The sequence below is a fragment of the Copadichromis virginalis genome, linkage group LG13 (assembly GCF_057382275.1).
Source record: "Copadichromis virginalis isolate Kocher_CV1m ecotype Utaka linkage group LG13, C_Virginalis_male_GT1.1, whole genome shotgun sequence".
Taxonomy (NCBI): Eukaryota; Metazoa; Chordata; class Actinopteri; order Cichliformes; family Cichlidae; genus Copadichromis; species Copadichromis virginalis.
In genome coordinates this window covers 24,322,026-24,341,599 of record NC_140630.1, presented here as the reverse complement: position 1 = coordinate 24,341,599, position 19,574 = coordinate 24,322,026, and the positions used below count along the sequence as shown (strand labels likewise).

Sequence of the window (19,574 nt, the reverse complement as noted above, 5' to 3'; positions counted from 1 at the left end):
TTGTTTTTATCTGGGAATACGTCATGCGTACATGCCCACACACACAAACACACACACGTACGAACACCCGTCCACAAATTCGCTGTATTTTTTTTATGTTACATAACAGTGAGTGGGAGCCATTTCTTCACCGAGTGCTAATGTTGTTGTCAATCAAGGCTTATAGTGGCAGCCATAGCACAATCTCTACAGAGGCAGAATAAAGCTTTTATCGCCTTTGTTTGGTCTCCCTTGCCAATCAAGTGCTCTATTCTCTTGATTTCACCTCCACCTCTCGTTCCCCCTCTGCTCCTATTGTTTTCTGTGTTTGTTTGAACTAATTTTCTAGGGAACTGTTTAGGTTATCTTCCCAGCAGCGGAACGTTTGAGTTGGCGTTAAGGAGCGAGAGGAGGTCAGGTCAGCACAGAGAACAAGCAGGGCCTGTGCTTGACAGGTGTGGTCTATTATTAGAGCCGGTGACTTCGAGTGCGTTACACAACCTGCGTCGCTCGGGCAGGTTTATTTAGATCGCAAGCAGAGCCGTTTTGGAGTATCTGATAGCTCGGGCAGAGCTATGTCACAACAGGTGTCTGGGGTTGGGGGTGGCGGATAATGGTACAGTAAATAACAGAAGGGTTTTTATAGCTCAAGGTTGATGGAGTGAAATTCAGAGTGCTCGGAGGAAAGCATTTGCAGATTTAACTCTGCCGTGCGGACACAAAGGCGATCCATCCATCTATTTGAATCCAACAAAAGCGCACTTGTATTTAGCCATCACGAAATAAAGTATGCTAATGACAGGTTGCGCTTGATATACTGTATACATGTCTGCTGCTCTGTAATGATATAATCACAGAGCAGGAACAGCAGCCGCTCCCCTCCCTTGTCCTCCTCTTTGGCTGGAATGTGCAGGGGGAGAAAAATGATCCAATGTCATCCGCAGTGATGGAAGCTTCTCTGTTCAGCCAGAGGGATATGTTCAAGGGAGGGAGGAGGGGGGAGAGAGCGGATATTTCTGGTTGAGTGTGAGTTTGAGTAAGTCCGGGCGTCGAGCCAAGCATGCCGATGGAGGGGAAGGGAGGGGCGGGAGGCTTTTGGAGAGAGAGAGAGAGGAGAGAGATAGAAACCCTTTCGGGCTGGCACGCTGTCAGTTTCACTAGCACACAGCTGCTTCTGGAAAATTCTGCACCCTGCCCTACTAAACCACCAGGCATGACATGAATAACAAGAATGGCCCAGCCATCAACAGCAGATACTTTTCCTTTTGACGTGGGCCTAACAGACTGGTACAAATGCCCTGGCCTTGCACATAGTGGAAAAATCAACAATGAAGGGGACACCGGGGCACAATGTGGAAATGAAATCCCGGGTTTAGGAGGCTTTGTCTGGACAAGGACGCAGTTGACATAGAGCCCGAGGGCTTTGCAAAAAGGCCGTGCAACAAAATGCCAACTGATGTGTTTTGATGGGGTTACTCGTTCACCAGCCGGTCACTAATTGGAGAGTAAGAACCCACTAAATTGCTTTCAGTCAGCATGGAGCTGTGGCGAATTTCCTTTCCGAGCTGCATGTGTCATTTTGTTGCCCCTCGAAGACGGCGGCAGAAAAAGAAAGCATGAAATGTGGTAGCTAGTGTGTGTTTTGTGTGTTCCTAACATGACCAGTCAACACTTGCCCCAGATCTAAGTACAGCTTTCCCAGCAGTGATGAGATAATGCTAGCCCTTATCCCTCTATGAGGTTGTTAGATATGTGCAACCCTCTGTAGTGTTGACATTTCCGTGCCCAACCCAAGTGAACACATAGGGCCACAGAGGCTCCTCTCAGGCTGTCTGTATCCATGGCAGATAAAGAGGTGAGTCAGCCACTCATCTATCCAGTTCTCCTCCTCCTCTGCATGGCAATACTCCTACCCTTAGCCCCCGTCATCCTCGTTCACAAGGCCTTATGTGTACATTCAGCACATGGTGGATTGTATAAATAGCAGCGACCGCGTGGCTCGCCGCTGACACCTGACATTTTCATGCCCCAGCAAGCCGCTGATACATTTGGCGCTTGGCACGCATTCTTCTCTCGGGTTTATCCATCTGTTGATGTAGAGCCCAACCCCCCGAGCCTCTACTATGTTCCTGTAACATAACACGAGCCTCTCCTTTCCCTCTATTCATCTTATATCATGCAAGCACCGCATGGCACAGACTTCACCCCTCCCTCCTACCTCCATGTTTTTCTCTGGCTCTTACTCGCTCTCCCTCCCCCCATCGTGCTGTCTTTCTTTTTCCTCTCTCTGCCTAACAACACCCAACAAACACACGCTGCACAATCCACCCAAGTCATTAGTCTTCAGACTGGCGTTCAGCTGGTCTCAGAAACCCACCAACATGGGGAACAAAAGTGAGATGGGAATTGCGTGAAGCTGGAGTGATAGTGCTGGCAAAGAACTGAATGTGAGATTGTGTGCAGGCAGGGTACTTCCTGGCTGCCCGCCAACTTCCAGCAGCAGCACTGCAGCATGTCAATATGTCCGTTGCCAGGGAAACAGCGAGAGCACACACAGTCCATAGAAAACCTTATTGCTACACTTTACACTCTTCTTCCTCTTTTTAAACTCCAGCTCAAAAATGCTCAATGAAGCTGTATTACTCTCCAGGCTAGGGAAGAGCATTACTAAAGGGGGGTTATGATGAACCCCCATGGACTTAGCCAACCACCAAGAGCTGCTGGAAGGGCATCATCCCTAACTGGCTTCCCACCCTCGAACATGGTCAGTTGTGTTTATTAAGTAAATGTGATCAGGGACCAAATATCTTTGCTGCAGTAAAATTTGCTAGTCTGGTTTAAAAAGTGTCAGCACTTCATTTGGGTCATTCAACCTTTACCCCCAACCAGTCTCAGCAAATGGCTGTTGGGGTTTTCTCATGGTTAATCTTTTGCTTCGCTCCAGATACCTCAGAACTCGGATGTTGTAACTTGGGAGTGATGTCACTTCTGAGTTAGCATGTCCCAGAAAATTTGAGGAAAAACAGGATTCGTTTTGGTTGGTTTCACTAGTAGTACAGCATAATACTAGTTTGTGCCCTTAAAAACACATTCATGGGTAGAGCCTGATCAGTGCAAGGGATTAAAAGTTTACAGTTTTACTGCTGTTTACGTTATGTGTTGCCATCTTGCAATGTTACGTTTGGGTTGGTTCGACTTTGCTTCAACTTTCCGAGTGGTAAATGTGAGTTGAGGGGGAGTTCCAGAATCAAATTCCAACTAGGAACTTGGAAATGCAGGCTTGTGACTTATTTAGCAACACACCATTAAACGTTTATAAAGTGCCTTGAAGAAACAGTTCATGGGATTTGTAATTAAATTTAACTTAAATTAGAAAAACTCAAAAAAAGAAAGTTTTTTTTATATTTTTTTATAAAATGTGGCATCTGGGAATAAAACATGAGAAGTGAAGCTACCTTCACCTGGATTTTAGCATTACATGATAAAAGCGACTAGCTAGCTTGGCTAACGTACAGCTAGCTGCTAATTAAGTAGCATACCTATAAAATAAGAGAGCATCACTCACCAGCGCTGGAGTATAGCCTTCTTCGATGGTTTGTATGTTAACCACAGTCAATTTGAGTCGAGCTCTCTGATGCCAATTAGCAGAGCTAAAGTGAAGTTAAAAGCTAGCAGCTAACGCTACATGTATTGAAAGCAGCCAGTCACACAAAGTTGCAATAGTCTTGGTAAAGAAATGTTTAGATATTAACATTTTCCAGTCAGTGCTAAATTAGCAGGTTGTATAAAAAAGTATTTCTATCTATTATTTAACTTTATGAAAAGTGTATAAGGACTGAGTCCCTCTTGGAGCCATAACACATTAAAAAAGACAACTTAGCTATAATGACTGTGACCTACTTTTACGTAATTTGTTGGTTTGTGAAATCTTGTTTTGAAGTGTTGAGCTGAGCCTTTCTGTCATCTTGATGTCACAAAAGTAGAAGGGCGGGTTTTAATATTAGACTACATGCTCACTGGGTAATTTCCTGTTATTGACAGCTGACTGTCTTTTGAGGTTTGATATCACAGATTCTTCATTTTGAAACATGGTATGAACAAGCTTTACAAAACACAACCTTTTTTAATTTAATATGACCCAAAATGAGTGAATGAGGCTATAAGTCCAGCAGGAATGCGTTAACAGAGGTAGAGACAGAAGCCAACAGACATCTATGGGATTGGAAGTCTTTTAGCAACCACAGGTATTGCCATCTGGTAGCCGCTGGAATGCAGATCAATGCAGATCAATGCTGTCTTTATTTTTCCAACCTGGAAAAATGTTTTATACCGTCTATGAGAGCCAGCTTCATGTCTTCATGTTTTGCAGCTTGGTTAGCTCAACGTTAATCTTAATGTTCATGGATAATTAGAGTGTCACATTCCTTTAAAAGTAAAGAAATCCTTTACAACAAAATATAATGCTTTTGAAAAAAATATTTTAATATCTAAATCATTTTATCTTCAAAGTACTGAGGTTTTTGTATCCTTCCTACACTACAGTACATATTTCTGTTTCCTCCTTTGCACATAAGGTTGAATGCTCGGAAAGCTCCCGGCCCAGACGGTGTGTCTCCTGCCACCCTCAGACACTGTGCAAACGAGCTGGCCCCAGTGTTTTCTGGCATCTTCAACTCCTCACTGCAGGCATGTCATGTGCCTGCCTGCTTCAAGTCCTCTACCATAATCCCTGTCCCCAAGAAACCTAGGATCACTGGACTAAATGACTACAGACCCGTGGCTCTGACATCTGTGGTCATGAAGTCATTTGAGCGCCTAGTTCTCTCCCATCTCAAGACCCTCACGGCCCCCCTCCTGGACCCCCTGCAGTTTGCATACAGAGCCAACAGGTCTGTAGACGACGCCATCAACATGGCCCTACACTTCATCCTGCAGCATCTGGACTCCCCAGGAACCTACGCCAGGATCCTGTTTGTGGACTTCAGCTCTGCCTTCAACACCATCCTTCCAGACTATCTCCGAGGCAAGCTTTCCCAGATGAATGTGCCTGATCCCATCTGCCGGTGGATCACTGACTTCCTGACGGACAGGAAGCAGCACGTGAGGCTGGGAAAGAATGTCTCGGACTCCCGGACCATCAGCACCGGCTCCCCTCAGGGCTGTGTTCTTTCTCCTCTGCTCTTCTCCCTGTACACCAACTGCTGCACCTCCACCCACCAGTCTGTCAAGCTAATCAAGTTCGCAGACGACACCACCGTCATTGGGCTCATCTCGGACGGGGACGAGTCTGCCTACAGGAGGGAGGTTGAACGTCTGGTGTCTTGGTGCAGCCACAACAACCTGGTGCTGAATGCCCAGAAGACAGTGGAGATTATTGTGGACTTCAGGAAGCACACAGCCCCACTCCCCCCCATCATCCTGACTGACACCCCCATCACCTCTGTGGACTCATTCCGCTTCCTGGGTACCACCATCACCCAGGACCTGAAGTGGGAGCCCACCATCACCTCCGTCATCAAGAAAGCCCAGCAGAGGATGTACTTCCTGAGGCAGCTGAAGAAATTCAACCTGCCAACACGGACGATGATGCAATTCTACACTGCAATCATCGAGTCCATCCTCACCTCCTCCATCACCGTGTGGTACGCTGGAGCCACTATCAGGGACAAACAGAGACTGCAGCGTGTTGTGCGCTCTGCTGAGAAGGTGATTGGCTGCAGACTCCCATCTCTGCAGGACCTGTACACCTCCAGGACACTGCGGCGTGCAGCCCGGATCTCAGCTGACCCTTCTCACCCTGGACACAGTCTGTTTGACCTGCTCCCCTCAGGCAGGAGGCTCCGGTCCATTCGCACCAGAACCTCTCGCCACAAGAACAGTTTCTTCCCCTCTGCTGTTGGACACATGAACAATAACCACATGATTGTCCCCGCCAATAACACATGACCCTACGCTGTGTCACTGCATCATTTCATGTTTGGCACTGATCACCACCTGCACTCATGTATATATCTTTCTACGTAGCACTCACAATTCTTATTCTCATGTATATATCTCATGTATATCTCATGCACATATCTTTCTTTCTACATAGCACTTTAATTCTTATTGTCTGCACTGAAGCACCGCAGCAATTTCCTAATGTTGTAAACCTCAACATCTGGCAATAAACCCATTCTGATTCTGATTCTGATGTTTGTACCCTGCAGCAAACAGCTTGACTGTGAGTTATTACCGGCAGGTCTATACTCCTCCATCAGGTGTTGCGAAACAATCTCTTCAGATACATCAGGCTTCTCTGTTGCAAAGTCGCAACTTTCAACAGAGGTCATGTGTTTTATTGTGTTGATCTACAAAGTGACACAGTAACCTAACCGGCCTCTGTGACCTTTATCTAAGTAACTTTTTCTGCTACTCTGCTGATACCATTATTTTTTTTATTTTACAGCGATAAATATATTTATCTGTGGAACAGCCTGTATTGTGCTTTGTTTGAAGTGTATAGTTTGTATCCCAGGAAGAAATCCTCCTTTATCTCAGTACTCTCTCTGCTCTGTCTGTATTGTGGCTTTCATCAAATAGCCAGGGAAATTTAGGAAGGCCAGAGGAGTTTAAGAATGTATCTTGTGGCCATACGTGGTATAAATTTTGACAATAAGCCCTTACATGTCACTGATTACCTTACCATCTAATACCCCGACTTAGCCTTAATAGGATACCATAGCGGCAAACTGGTGTTTATGCAGTGTGTTCATCTTACAGTGTCTTTCTCTGAAGGACGGCTAAAGGACAACTCTGTCAGCCCCACCTAGCTTGGCACTCTTATCCAAGTCTGGCTCAGTCTGTGCTCGTATCACTAGAGGGGGAAAGGGGTGTGCCAACTATAGTGCCTTAGTACTTTTCAGAACTATCCGTGCCTGCGAGTGGTCTAACAGCTGCTGCTGCAGTGTCTGAGCTTGCTCAGGGGTGCAGATGAAAGTGCTGATGTGTCCTGTTATTTTGGGCTGTGCAGTGCCCTGGGGGGCAGAGGAATTTTTGGAGGAGACCGGGCAAGATTGTTAGCGGAGAGGTGGGGGTTTGTGCCCAGAGGGGGATCATAGGAGAGTTTCTCCCAGAATGCAATGTGACCCTCGTTGCCACATGGCGCTGCGGGAATCCTGAGGGGGTGCGGAACTGCTGACAGTACCAGGCTGAGCGACGGGCACAGACGTGAGCACAAAGATTGGATGCGCTCTCTATCTCCGATGATTGGCAGTATTTCTGGCTGCCTTTCATACATGAAGGGAGGGGCTGCTGATAGCCTGTCACAATCAAAGTTTTATGCAGCGTTTGATCCAAACTACATTTCATCTAGAGTTTCAGAGCTCACTCCTGACATCCACAACAAATGTAAAAGCCCATTTGGTTGTCCATTAGCAACACAATTGTCATCAGCAGATGGAGTTTGAACTCCAAAAATCCAGGTCGCTTCTAAACAGCTACCAAATGGAAATTAAGGTTAAATTATTTTATCAAGCACTTTTTACCTGTGAGACTTATATGAAATGATTCAACTTGTCCCACGTAAGTAATGTCATTTGTAATGACAAATCCAACAATTCAGTATATCTGTTATATATTTCCCTATATGGCATCAGAATAGAAAGAGCAACAGAATCAGAGAAACCCTGATGTAACCTTGCATAATTTTATACTATGATATCTGATTTTACTTTCACAATCATTACGATTATCATATTCAAGAGTTTTGTAAGAGCTTTATTGTCATCTCACATAAAAACATTGCATTCCTGTTGCATAACATAAATGATATAGAAATACCAGACGCATCATCACAACAGCAGTTACCTCAAGGCACTTTATATAATAAAGTAAAGACCCTACATAAATAGAGAGAAATGCCCAACAATCAGATGACCCTCTTTGAGCAAGCACTTGGTGACAGCGGGAAAGAAAAACCCCCTTTTAACAGGAAGAAACCTGAGGATTAATAAAGCGTAATAATATTTCACGATTAAATGCAAGGTGGTATATAAACACATAACACAATTGTGCAGCAATCTGTAACACAGACTTTGGCTTATCACGTTGGTGATAATGTGCACGAATCGCAGGTAGCTGCTCCATGCCGGCAGCTTGTTACATGCCTGAAATGTTAATGTCAGCCATCACACTGCCATTAACACTCTCTGCTGGCTGTAAATGACACAACGTTCCCATTTCCATTCATCTCACACGTGGCAGTAATATTACAGCCACGTTTGGCCTGCCGTGTGCGAGAAAGACGCCGTGTCATTTACTTAATCACACGTCCCTTATGGCTCGTACTTCAAAAACTATCTTTGATTTATCTCGGTGCCCCTTTACTGAAAGCCGTCCAGGATTTCCAGTGTCTTCTCGTTCCCGTGCTTCATCAGAGAAACCTCGTCCATGGACAATATGACACGATATTAATTAAGAGGGATACTCACAGATTGCACCATAAATCACTTTCCCTCGCATTTTCATGCTTGGTCTAACATTTGCAATTTGCATCTTGTTCCCCTCATAACTGCGTACACCTCTGTGAAGAGGCAGGAGACAGAAGACTTTAGCAGCTCCACTGTCATGTCATGTTATCCTCAGAGGGGCTTGCCAATAACCTTAGAAGGATGGATGACTGTGCTGACTCATTGCACTGGTGTTGTTATCTTCAGTGTCTGGGACATTGAGGAGGCTGGGAAATGAAAGTCATGATACTATTTCAATGTACTTCCACAGTAGGGCTGTATAGGATTTATAGATCCATTTTAATATGCATTTCTTAGGCTCATTTTCTCCTTTATGCTTATTTACTTGATCAGGAATCAGTGTTAGTCCAGGTATTTAGAGATCTGACTCACATGACTGTGTGTAGATCAGGCTGCTTTGTTATTTCAGCTTCTCATGTGATCAGCACTCAACACCAAAGGCTACTCTGAGCCCCACCCCCTCGCCCCCTTCAGTACTTTGAAGACCGACAGAGAGAGTCTGTTACCAGAGAAACAAAGGTCAGTGTACTGCGTCGTCACATTCTCAACTCACAGGATGGATCTTGAAAGAGAAAAAAGGACCCGGCAAACAAACATCCTTTGTTTTTGCTGCAACAAGACCGCGTTTGTTGTTGTGCTCTGGGCTCTGATGTCATCGTCATGGGTCATCCTCTCCGTGACCTCTGGGGCTGCGATTCTCAAATAGCTTCATCAGGAGGTGCGCGCCAATTACAGCATTGATTTTTGTTTCACTGGCTCCCACGCTAACACAACCCCCCTGCTCCCACCCCGCCCCATCGCACAAACACAAACATGCATGTATTCATCCAATAACACAAAAATAGAGTACAGTGAGTTCACTGTTCTCTCAGTACGGTCGTTTTCCCAGCGGGAAGCTGCAGTAGAAAGACTTACTCTAGAAAACTCCATCTATTTGTCTGAGTACCATCATTAACTGAGGCAGAAGAGAAGCCGACGCCACACAAAATGATTAAATTGCAAAGAAACATGTTGACATTTTACAGCTAACTCACTGCAACACTTTAAACTGCTGCAACTCTTTCACAGAGGAAACTGTGAACACCTAATGTGACTGACCTTTGATGGTGTAAGTGATGTAATCCTCATGATAGATGCGTCAGACTTTGGCCTTAGGTTGCTCTCAATGTTCTACTCCCTAAAGGCCTCACAGGTTAAACGGGCCAAAGCAACCCCCATCAATACATGACCAAAGAAAACACTACATCACCTCAACCACGGCAATTAATCCCGGCCTTGTAGCCAGCTGACAGGCCTTTATCCAGACAACAAACAAAAATAGGCACTTTGTTGCCTGATGAAGATGTCGGAGGCCACATGGTAATTTTGCTGTAGCACTGCTATTCTCGTCCTAACAAGCAAAGCGGCACACCGCCTTTACCTAAGATTAAAAATTCAAATGCAGCACGCTCAAAGTAGGATTACTGTGCTAAGCTTGCTGTAACAAAAGAAGGGGTGGAATATAAAGGTTGGAAAAATTATGTATTTTCAATCCCTTCTGCAATGCTTGCTAATGTGATTTATACAAGAACATGTGTTTTTCTTCAGTTGACCTTATTACTGTAGCAGGGAGTCTTAATTTACATCATTTCTGGGCTGAAACATGGTTTGTACATCACATGTACAGCCTGAAACTAGCACTGCTGCTCTTAAAGGATTAGTTAAACATTTGGCTAATGCATTGAAGAATACATTGAAAGAGGCAGGTCAGGAAGTGTTTAGATTAGCTTAAAGACTAAGAATAGCAACAGTTATTCAGAAAAATCCTTAGTCACTGACAACATTTCACAAATAGGGAATGGAAAAAGTTGTAGTGGGGGCTATCTGCATGTCTTTTGAGGGACTTTCTTGTGACTTTTGTAAGTATATCTCTATTTTGGACATAGAAAGCTAACCATACCTTCTGTTTTCATTTGCTATGCTAAGCTGAGTTAGCTGTCTCCTGGCTACTGCGCCATGTTTACCAGTAGTTCTGTTTATTTCATTATTGAATAACTATTTTTTCAAATGTCTTTTCTAAAAATGTCAAAACTATTCTTTCATTTATGCCTCTTAAGACAAATTTGCTATATTAAGGCAGTTTTACTTGTAAGAATTATGTTTAGCTATAATTAGCCTAGCATGTAGCACTAGTGGAAATACTGGAAATATGTTTGGTTTAAAAATGACACCAACTAGCTGTGAATTTAGGAAATAATTAGTTGCACTATTCTCACAAGGTTATATTACATGAACTTTGTACTAGAGAACACTAGAGTGTATATATTTGTTGTGTTACATTATTGCTAAATATTGAAATATTATATGACAAACTCCTGAAAGAAGTTCTGGTGATTTTATATTTATAATGAAAATGTTTTGTTTCCGTTTACAGGAAAGGGGAATAGATGAGCTAAAATAACCTTTACTTTAGCAAAGTTTTGATACTTCAGCCGAAACATTGTACGACTTTGAAAAGTCACACATGGTGAAGATTTCCTTGCAATTTTAAACACCCCTTCCAGTTTTATGTAAATCAGATTATTAAATTAAGCCCCCACAATGAGCCGCCATCTGACTGGAGGATGATCCGTGACCTGCTTTGAATACAATACACAATGCAATTCAAGAGAAGGTTAAGAGTTACATAATTGTGCATTGCTTCCTAGGTTCCTAGATGCTACTATGTTTTAAACTCATTAAAATATGATCTGCCTTAATGGGTGTCATGCCTAGTGAATAATCAGCTGAGTGCACAGTGATTCAAGAGATTGCATAACCTTTATATTTCATGAGACTTTGTTGGTGTTGCCTCATTCTTGTGTGTGTTTACAGGAGTGTATGAGGAATGCAGCTCTGAGTCAGCACAGAGGAACGCCAGTGAAAGCCAATATGAGACAGAGGATGGATTATATGAGGTGATGTTTTTAAAGGAAAGAGCTAAGCTTGAGCCCAGCATGGGCAGAAAGATTCTCAATGGATTACTTTCTCTTGTTATTATAGCTTTGTTTGATTGTTAAGAGGGTAGCTTTCTTTATTTGCAACATTTAAGTGTGTCTACTTCTTATGTATTGTAAATCAGTGACAAATAATTGCTTTTGTACAAATAAGCATTTAAAGAGCCTGTTAATGCCCTCACTAGCAGTCTGATGAATTTCATTACGCAGCCATAAATGAGTTTGTCCCTTATAATGCTAATCTTGAGCTACGCAACATTAATTTAATCTGTGTTCGATGAGGCAGCTCGTAACTGATGCAGGTGAAGATCATTTCGAACAGTCGAAAGCTGCTGGAAAAAAACAAAAAGCTTGACCTTGAGTTCAGCTGGCATTTCCATTGCAAAGACTGAACTGTGAGGCTTTTAGTTTGCTGAGCGAAAGTAACACATCAAACTTCCTTTTTCTCTTCTTCTGTTGTGATATAAAGGGACCGCCGCCATGAAATCGACTTCATCTCTCTCTGTAAATGTGATCTGTAAAATTAGGTCATACATTTACTGTATGTTGTGCTTTCTGGACTTTTGATAAAGGACTGTAATGATTTTTGTTCAGAAAAATTAGATATGTGACTAAATTAAATCTATATCAATTTTCTTTGGATTATCCAGTGCACGGTCAGGGGTTGGGTGGTGGATCTAGAGCGATGGGAGGTTTACACCTTTATCAGGTCATCAGTCACTCTACGGGTTACACATGGAGACAGATAAGCAAACTCACATTTACTGCTTCGGCCAATTTAGAATCTCCTGTTAAGATCACTTGCATAGGCTGAGGATTCTGGGAAGGGGTTAGAGTACCTGTAGAAAACATGCAAATTCCACATAGAAAGAACCGAAGTTAGATTTAAACCCAGTACGTAGAGGACAGATGGAAAGAAATTGACTCTCGAGACTGTAAGCGCCAGACTACCATAGCCTCATTGAACACGAACGCACGGAAAGCCCGCCGTCAACTCGCTGCCCTGAACATGACAAAATAGTGTTATGTCAGCACGCAGAGAAATAGCAGTAAATTGGGAAGCAGAGAGGTACAAAGAGGTGTGGAGGGAGGGGTGTAGGGATATAAGGAGAAGAGGTGGGTTGGGGTGGTGGGGATTCAGGCTGTACCTGAGGCATGGAGGGGTACATCATTATTCAGAGCAGCGCTTTGATGTTGAGGCTGGGTGGATCTCAGGGAGCAGGCGAGAAGCAGTTCTAATTAAAACAGTAACAATGCAGCCCGAGTTGCCCCGCAGAAACGGGGGCTTTGAAGAGTCACTGAATGCCCCATTTAGAGCTGGCTGTCCACAGATAACACCAGATATTACGTTGACGGACTCTGAGGCCTCTGTCGCAAAATGTGTATTTTTCACTACAATTTATGAAACATTTCTCTCAGTGTGTGTGTGTGTGTGTGTGTGTGTGTGTGCTATGAGTTCTCAGTGTCCTACTTTCTGGGTTCTTTGGTGGCGTTGTGGGTCTGACAGGAGTGACAGATTGAGATGGGCTGTGGGTATTCAGAGGCCGGGCAAAGACAGGAAAGCCTGGGGGATCTTGGTATGACAGGTAGACGGAGGAGAGACAGAACTTCATTACAGCTTCTGCAGAGGGGAGCTCTGAATATCAAATTAGGGCCCCAAATCAACACAAGAATAATACTAGTGCTTTTATTCTAATACGTTTAACACACACACACACGAAATTCACCTACAACAGAGCCCGGTAAAGTACAATTTTTCTGCTTCCTGGCTTGTATAACACAGATTTCCCCTCGTCCACCGAGCATGTTTGTCTCACTCCTCATATCTACTGAGACTTATTGCTCAAAAAGGCTGTAGAGAGATGCTCTGAGACAGTAGCAGTTCAAAGAGACTATCTACACAGAGAGAAGGGTCTAATTTTATCTAGGAGACAGAGGAGCTCATGAAATAGCTCTCTGCCTGACTACAGCTCAATTATTCATCAACACAAGAAGTCTCTCAACTAAAAAGCCTGACACGTTATTCATTCCCCCCCTCTTCCTCTCCCTCTTCTCCCATGCTGTTTCATTCAGACACTAAACCAGCCACCCACACACACATAAACTCGAAGGTACACGCCCTACCCTGGTCTTGAACCATGCAGTGCCCTCCAGAAAAGCAGGCGCGCTCTGGTGAGGATGAGTCAAAAATATACTTAATGAATGGTATACGTTGTGGTGAGCGGTTCAGAAAGGTGAACTTTCACTTTGAAAATGAGAGTGAAAATCCTTTGTTGACTGTAAATAAAATGTTTGATTTTGCCAGAACATTTTTTAAAGGAAACTCTCTGTCGAGGATCAAAACCAAACTCTGATTTTGGATGCTTTGGGCTCATGACTCAGTTTGTGTTTTGAACAACTTGCAGCTGGCGTCATCTCCAAACAGATGACAAGTCCTGTGACACCAAGCTGACTGAATCGTAATTAGTTGTGTAAAAGGAGGAATTACAGAATAAAGTACAGTGTGTGCTGTTTCCAGTGACTCCATCTTATTTCTTTTTTTTTTCCAGAGACCTTATGAGAGCTTGGACTGCCATAAATTTCCTGTTGCTACTGGAGCAGTGACACTCTGGAGGATACAGCCGAGCAGTATTTTCTTAGCTCGGTGACAGCCAATCAAGAGAAAGCCCATAAAACATATCACTTTTGTAATTTTTTTCCCGTCTGTGCTAAGTTGCAGCTTTAAAAATCCCACTGGGGTTCAAACCCGACTTCCCTTCAGTTATTTGTTGGCTGCAGAAAGCAGTACCACTCCGATTCTCATTATTTAACATGTTGCATCAGAAACCCAGTGGGTGCATCTGCACATGAGCTTCATCTGCCAATTTAGAAGCAACTTGTTAACCTCGACATGGAAAAGGTTCAGATTACTGGTCAGTACAAACAAGAGCTCACCCTGAACGATATGCAGTCTGAACCTGTTGGATGTTTCTCATAAGTTTATGGTTTTGGAAGTTGTTGGGTGGCCTTATGTAAGAATCGCTACCTCAAGCAATCTAAGAGCGGATTTGTGCCTGCTGCGATAATGACCTGATTTTAAGACCCATCACGACAAGCTGACAAATTGATGCCAAGGTTGTTTTTTTATATTGACTAGCGACTGTGAGACAAACACAGACAAACACATGGATCCGCCTGTCTGATTGACAGTGACAAGATGTCTCTGGATTAATGGTTGATTTTAAGAGCTAATATCGAGCCTGCCAAGAACTAAAGAGGGTTTTTTTGTGTGGAAATGTGTCTCTCACTATGCTAGATACATTTTATTTCTTTACAGCAACAGGCAACAAATCCAAGTGTGGGTGCATAAATCTGAAGGATCAATAGAGAAAATACAATAACCCATCCTTGGGATTATTGCTTGGCAATAAGTACTTCCCTGAACATTTTTCATTATGAAGACTGAGATTTATCATTGATTTCTCTGCCAAAACATGTAATGCAGGTGAACTTTGTGGCGTGTTTGCGTTAATGTGGACATCCTGGCTGGATTTAGTGTGGGCTAAGTCTATCTGTGACAGGCAGCAGGTGCTGTATATCACTTAGACGGGGAGATAACACTAGCTAAAGACAGTTGGGTTTAGTGCTGTTTGTAGATAAGGCCATAGAAGCTAACTTTAGCATCTGACATGAGATGAGAAAAGCTGTGATTGCAGGTGGCTTTGGCACATTGGCCGTGGAGATGGGAGTGATTTCTAAAACAAATCCTTTCTGGATATATGTCAGCTTTAGACTGGAGGTAAAATGTTGGAAAAACACTTATATTTGGCAATTTGCTCAAGTCCTCCCCCAAACAGCAATTGTAATAGCTTATCCTGGCTTAGTAACTAGGGTCAGGAGGTCTGCTGAGCTTTGGATTACTGTACTTGTTGAAGTTGTATGCATGGTATTTTTTGTTAGGTAGTTGATACCTTTCTAAAACCCGATTTTAACTGTGCATTTATTTGAAGAACACGTGCAATGCAAGTGACATACATGTTTCATTATGGAATTTTATTACCTGCAGATAATATTCATTTTAATGAAGAGGGCGAAGTTGTTAGGAGCCAAATCTTTGGGTGGGTTGTTAGCAAAGACTTTCTTGGGATCACCAGAAACTCTGTTTCTCCGTTTTCACTGTGCGCGGCACAATGGCAAAATCACAAGCACTCCAGAGCAGGTTGTTTCTTCTGAAACAAACCCCAAATTCTCCAGTGCAAAACTGATCCTCACATCTTGTGTGTCCTTTGGCCTTGGATACTAGAGATTACTACAGTGCTTGTAAGTCACCAGGATATGGCCAGAGACCCAGTTCATATCACCAAATGTTAGTTAGACTGTTTCAGAAGTCTTCAGAGGCTGATGCTTGCTTTCTGTTCAGGTTTGGGGTCCACGGTGAAAGTCCAGCTTGAATCTAAACAGGACTTCCAAAAAGTGCACTAAAAGAAATGCAGCGCCGCCCAAGGAGACTACCCTGAAGTTTAAATCTTTGATTTTTTATGGGTGGACTTCTACACCTCACTGTAATGTGTTATGTTTTATCTTTCAAACCCAGCAGTGTTTTTTTTTTTATCATGCTGTAATTGTGTAATAGGTAGCAGTAATTGAAACTGTATTGGTACCACGTGTGAACAGAAAGCACACCAAACAACAGAATCCAGGATTTAGCAAATGACCAGTTGAAAGACAGCCATTATCAGGGACGACATGGTCTTGACTCAGGTCCTGTTTTAATGTTGTTAGAGTTAGTTTGTGTGCAAATCCTGCTTTTTTTCCCCCCAAAGTGGGATGTGATAGACTGCAGGACAGTTCAATGTTTCCTGGCTGCACGGAAACAAAAGGGCACCTCTGCTATTCTCAGCTCTAAGTCTCTGTCGGCTCTCTGTTTGTCTGATGTCTGGCTGTCACGGCAGAAGTGGAAGACTCTGCCAACACCCTTCAGCCTCACAGCCACCTCCACCTACTAAACTATGTGTTCTACTTACAGGAAGATGTCATCTCATGCACTAATGACATGATTTAGCCTCGTGGATATGAGCGTTTGTGCGTGTCGTAAAAATTGCTTTGATGTCTCCCTCTCGTTTTCAGCGCTATAGGAGTTCATCCGGAGTTTTATTCCTCTACAAGTTTGTTTTTCCTGTGTCGAATCTTATGTGATGGTTTGGCACAAAAAGCGCTCTCTGAGCAATGCATCATCCCTTTAGAAGCTGAACGCTGTGCCAGGCAAGCTAAGTGTTTTGCTGCAGGCCATGAAGGCAAGAAACTTCTTTTTTTTTTGCTTGGTGAAATGAGCAAACCCAAAAGACACAGCATCAATTATTCACCCTCCCTCCTCCAGTCTGACATTCTGATTACGACTGGAGGTGGTTACAGGGTATCAGCAAGGTTGCAGAGTAGTCATGACAGGGGTTCAAACTCTAATATGTTTGCTGCCAAGAAATATGGGTCCGTATGATGCGTTAGCTGCCCGCAGGGCATCAGAATGAATGGTAATAATTCATCCTGAGAGAATGCAACCTATTTTTTGAGCCATTTCCCTTGACGTAAAGACAAGGAAATTACTAGTCTCCCTATTTGGTAAAGACATTAATGGTAATTTTGTTTCCCTACTTAAATTAGACGGTGCTGGACTGATTACTGGGTGAAGCTGGATCTGGTTTGTGCACTTACTGTAAAGAACAGACAAACATACAGTGATAGACAAAAAGGGACACAGATACTGATACTTGAAAGAGGGTGTTGGCGTTCTTTTGCTTTGATTACAGTTGAGGAGGTTTGTCATTGTCTGCCAAAATACTCTCTGTCTGCCAAAACAAGCAGCACAAAACTCCCGAGGGCTGGGCTTGGAAAGACACCAGTTACTGTGTATCTGTGCTTTTGGGCAAACCCAACAGAGTCATCTTTGTTTTGTTGGTGCGCAACATAAAAATACCATTGTACGGTAGTCACAGCGTTGCCGAGGTCTTTGTGTAACGCCAGAATATGATCCGGTGCAACAGCTGTTTATGAAAGGCGGAGAGTGAGCTCACTGTGCAGCCAAGGTGGTGTTGATTGAGTTATATAAAATCTATTTGCAGCCATCAGTGACAATAGCAGCCTCGGGCAACGGTTGAGCTCATCTACCATCCTGCTGCGCACAGAGTCATATTTTTTTATTTTTTTGTTCCAAAGCTGGGCGAAACGGATCAACTTCCTGATGGCAAAACGGTAGAGCAGCGGGATCAGTCGGCTGCAAGTCTCTCCTTTGGTGTGGAAGTTGAACTGAAGTGTCGCTAGTCTTGGCAGTCCTGCAAAGAGAGAGGGGTGTGCTGTGAAAACTGGCATGTTGACGCTTTCATGCCACTGTCACGCTGTTCACAAGGTGCCCCGGAGGAGTGTCACAACGCATTCTTCTCACTTAGTAGAGCATGTCCCTGTCACACTCCGGGTTGCGGTAGTCAGACGGCATTCCTCTCCTGCCATCTGTCTCTGGTATTATAGTAGCATGCAGTAGTTATTCAGATTGCCTTGCTTTTATAAGACGTGCTGCTATGTGCTTAACTATGTCACGCTGAAGTCTGAATGCTGGATGTATGGGACTAATTAAGGGCAAATTCGTGTGGCCAAAACATGCTTCATTACTGCACTAAATATTTGCGCAGGAAAATGCAAGTAACCTGGAATCTTCCGCATTTAAAACGCATCACAGGTCACATGAGTTCACTTCTGCAACTCTCAAACGGTTAATGGGTCTTGTTGACACTGAGGCGACAGTAACAAGCTGCAGCCCTCCTTGCCCAAGTTAAAGTACTAGAATGCACAAAGAGGAACTCCTTATATAGTCGTTTATGTGTCAAACGACTACCCAACAGTCTTCCCCAAACTGGCACTGGTCGGTGTGACAGCGTTATTAGTACATTTGTCATGTTGTGGTTTCCTAACCAGCTCCCCTCCCCAACCCCCACCCTCCTGCCTTCCAACAGTCTGAAGATGTCGAGAAGGCACCACATGGTATGCTGCACACAGCACATGGTTTTGGTTACAACAGGCTGTATCCTAGTTCCCCCACCCCCGAGCCTGTTTGCACAGCGCCTTCAAGGCCAAATCACGAGCACAAACAGGGTGAAAAGTACGAAAATCCTGCAAATTTTTACGCTGGGTTTTAAAATGCGGTCACACAAATGTGGTTCTCGTGCATCTTCAGATGCTTGCAAGCTCATGTGATTGCTGTTATGTGACTCACAGGAAGTGGGTAAAGGTGAGATTCAATTACCACACTATCATTATTTTCTGAATATAGCATGCTCTGATGATAATAGATAAATGAAAATGAAACCGATATAGACAAGTGTTCATTTTATGCCATGCAGACTACCAAGGAACTGCACTGCAGTTTGCATGAGGCCAGTGTAGGCTTCACTTCGTTTCACTTGTAAAGGCATGGAGTTATTTTTATTTATGGTGCAATCCCTCACCGTGCAAATAAAATTTTTTTGTTGGGTGTGTTACAACTGCTGCAGCAGAATATTGGTTAGCTCCATACAGCCGAGATGAAAGTGAAGCATATATACAGCACCTAATTGCAATCAGGACTTAAAAGGCTGCAGCTCGGAAGAGATGGCGGAATATATGATGTGATGAGTGCATAAATCAGAGATAGAGAAAATGCATTATGCATAGTTCAGATAAAATGGACGTCATTTGTCTGCTTTCATTTGGAGTCCGAGCACTCGAGGCAATTTGACTGCAGTGTTTTTTCTCTTCAAAAGAGCTCCATTAGTTATTGGCAGAATAGCTGAGGACCGATAAAACACACTGATGTCCACCTTTACACCATGCTTTCTTGCCTCCACCACCCCATTACATTTCGGGGAACACTTCCTATTTCCGCACGAGCGCGGGTGTCTTCTGTGAGGCTTTTGGTCTTTAAAGTGAGCATTTGGGACTGTGAGCAAAGCGTTGAAAGGCTTTTTGGAAGGGAAAAAATACAATTTGATGTGTCACCTTGGAGATGGCAGTTGACAGCTGTTCCATGCACAAGCTGGGCTTAATTGGCGGGGAAATTAGCCTGACCTTGACTGTGGCGGCGGCGGCCGATGAGCTGCCGCTGCCT

The 19,574-nt window shown here is 43.7% G+C and overlaps 1 long non-coding RNA gene across 1 annotated transcript; it reads left to right on the top strand.

Annotated features, from left to right (window-relative positions):
* Positions 1–10,049: 10,049 nt before the first annotated feature.
* On the top strand, positions 10,050–14,214 carry LOC146695744 (uncharacterized). The gene is made up of 3 exons (XR_014923625.1): positions 10,050–10,387; positions 11,343–11,425; positions 14,014–14,214. It is a non-coding gene; the product is annotated as an uncharacterized LOC146695744 (long non-coding RNA).
* Positions 14,215–19,574: the final 5,360 nt, after the last annotated feature.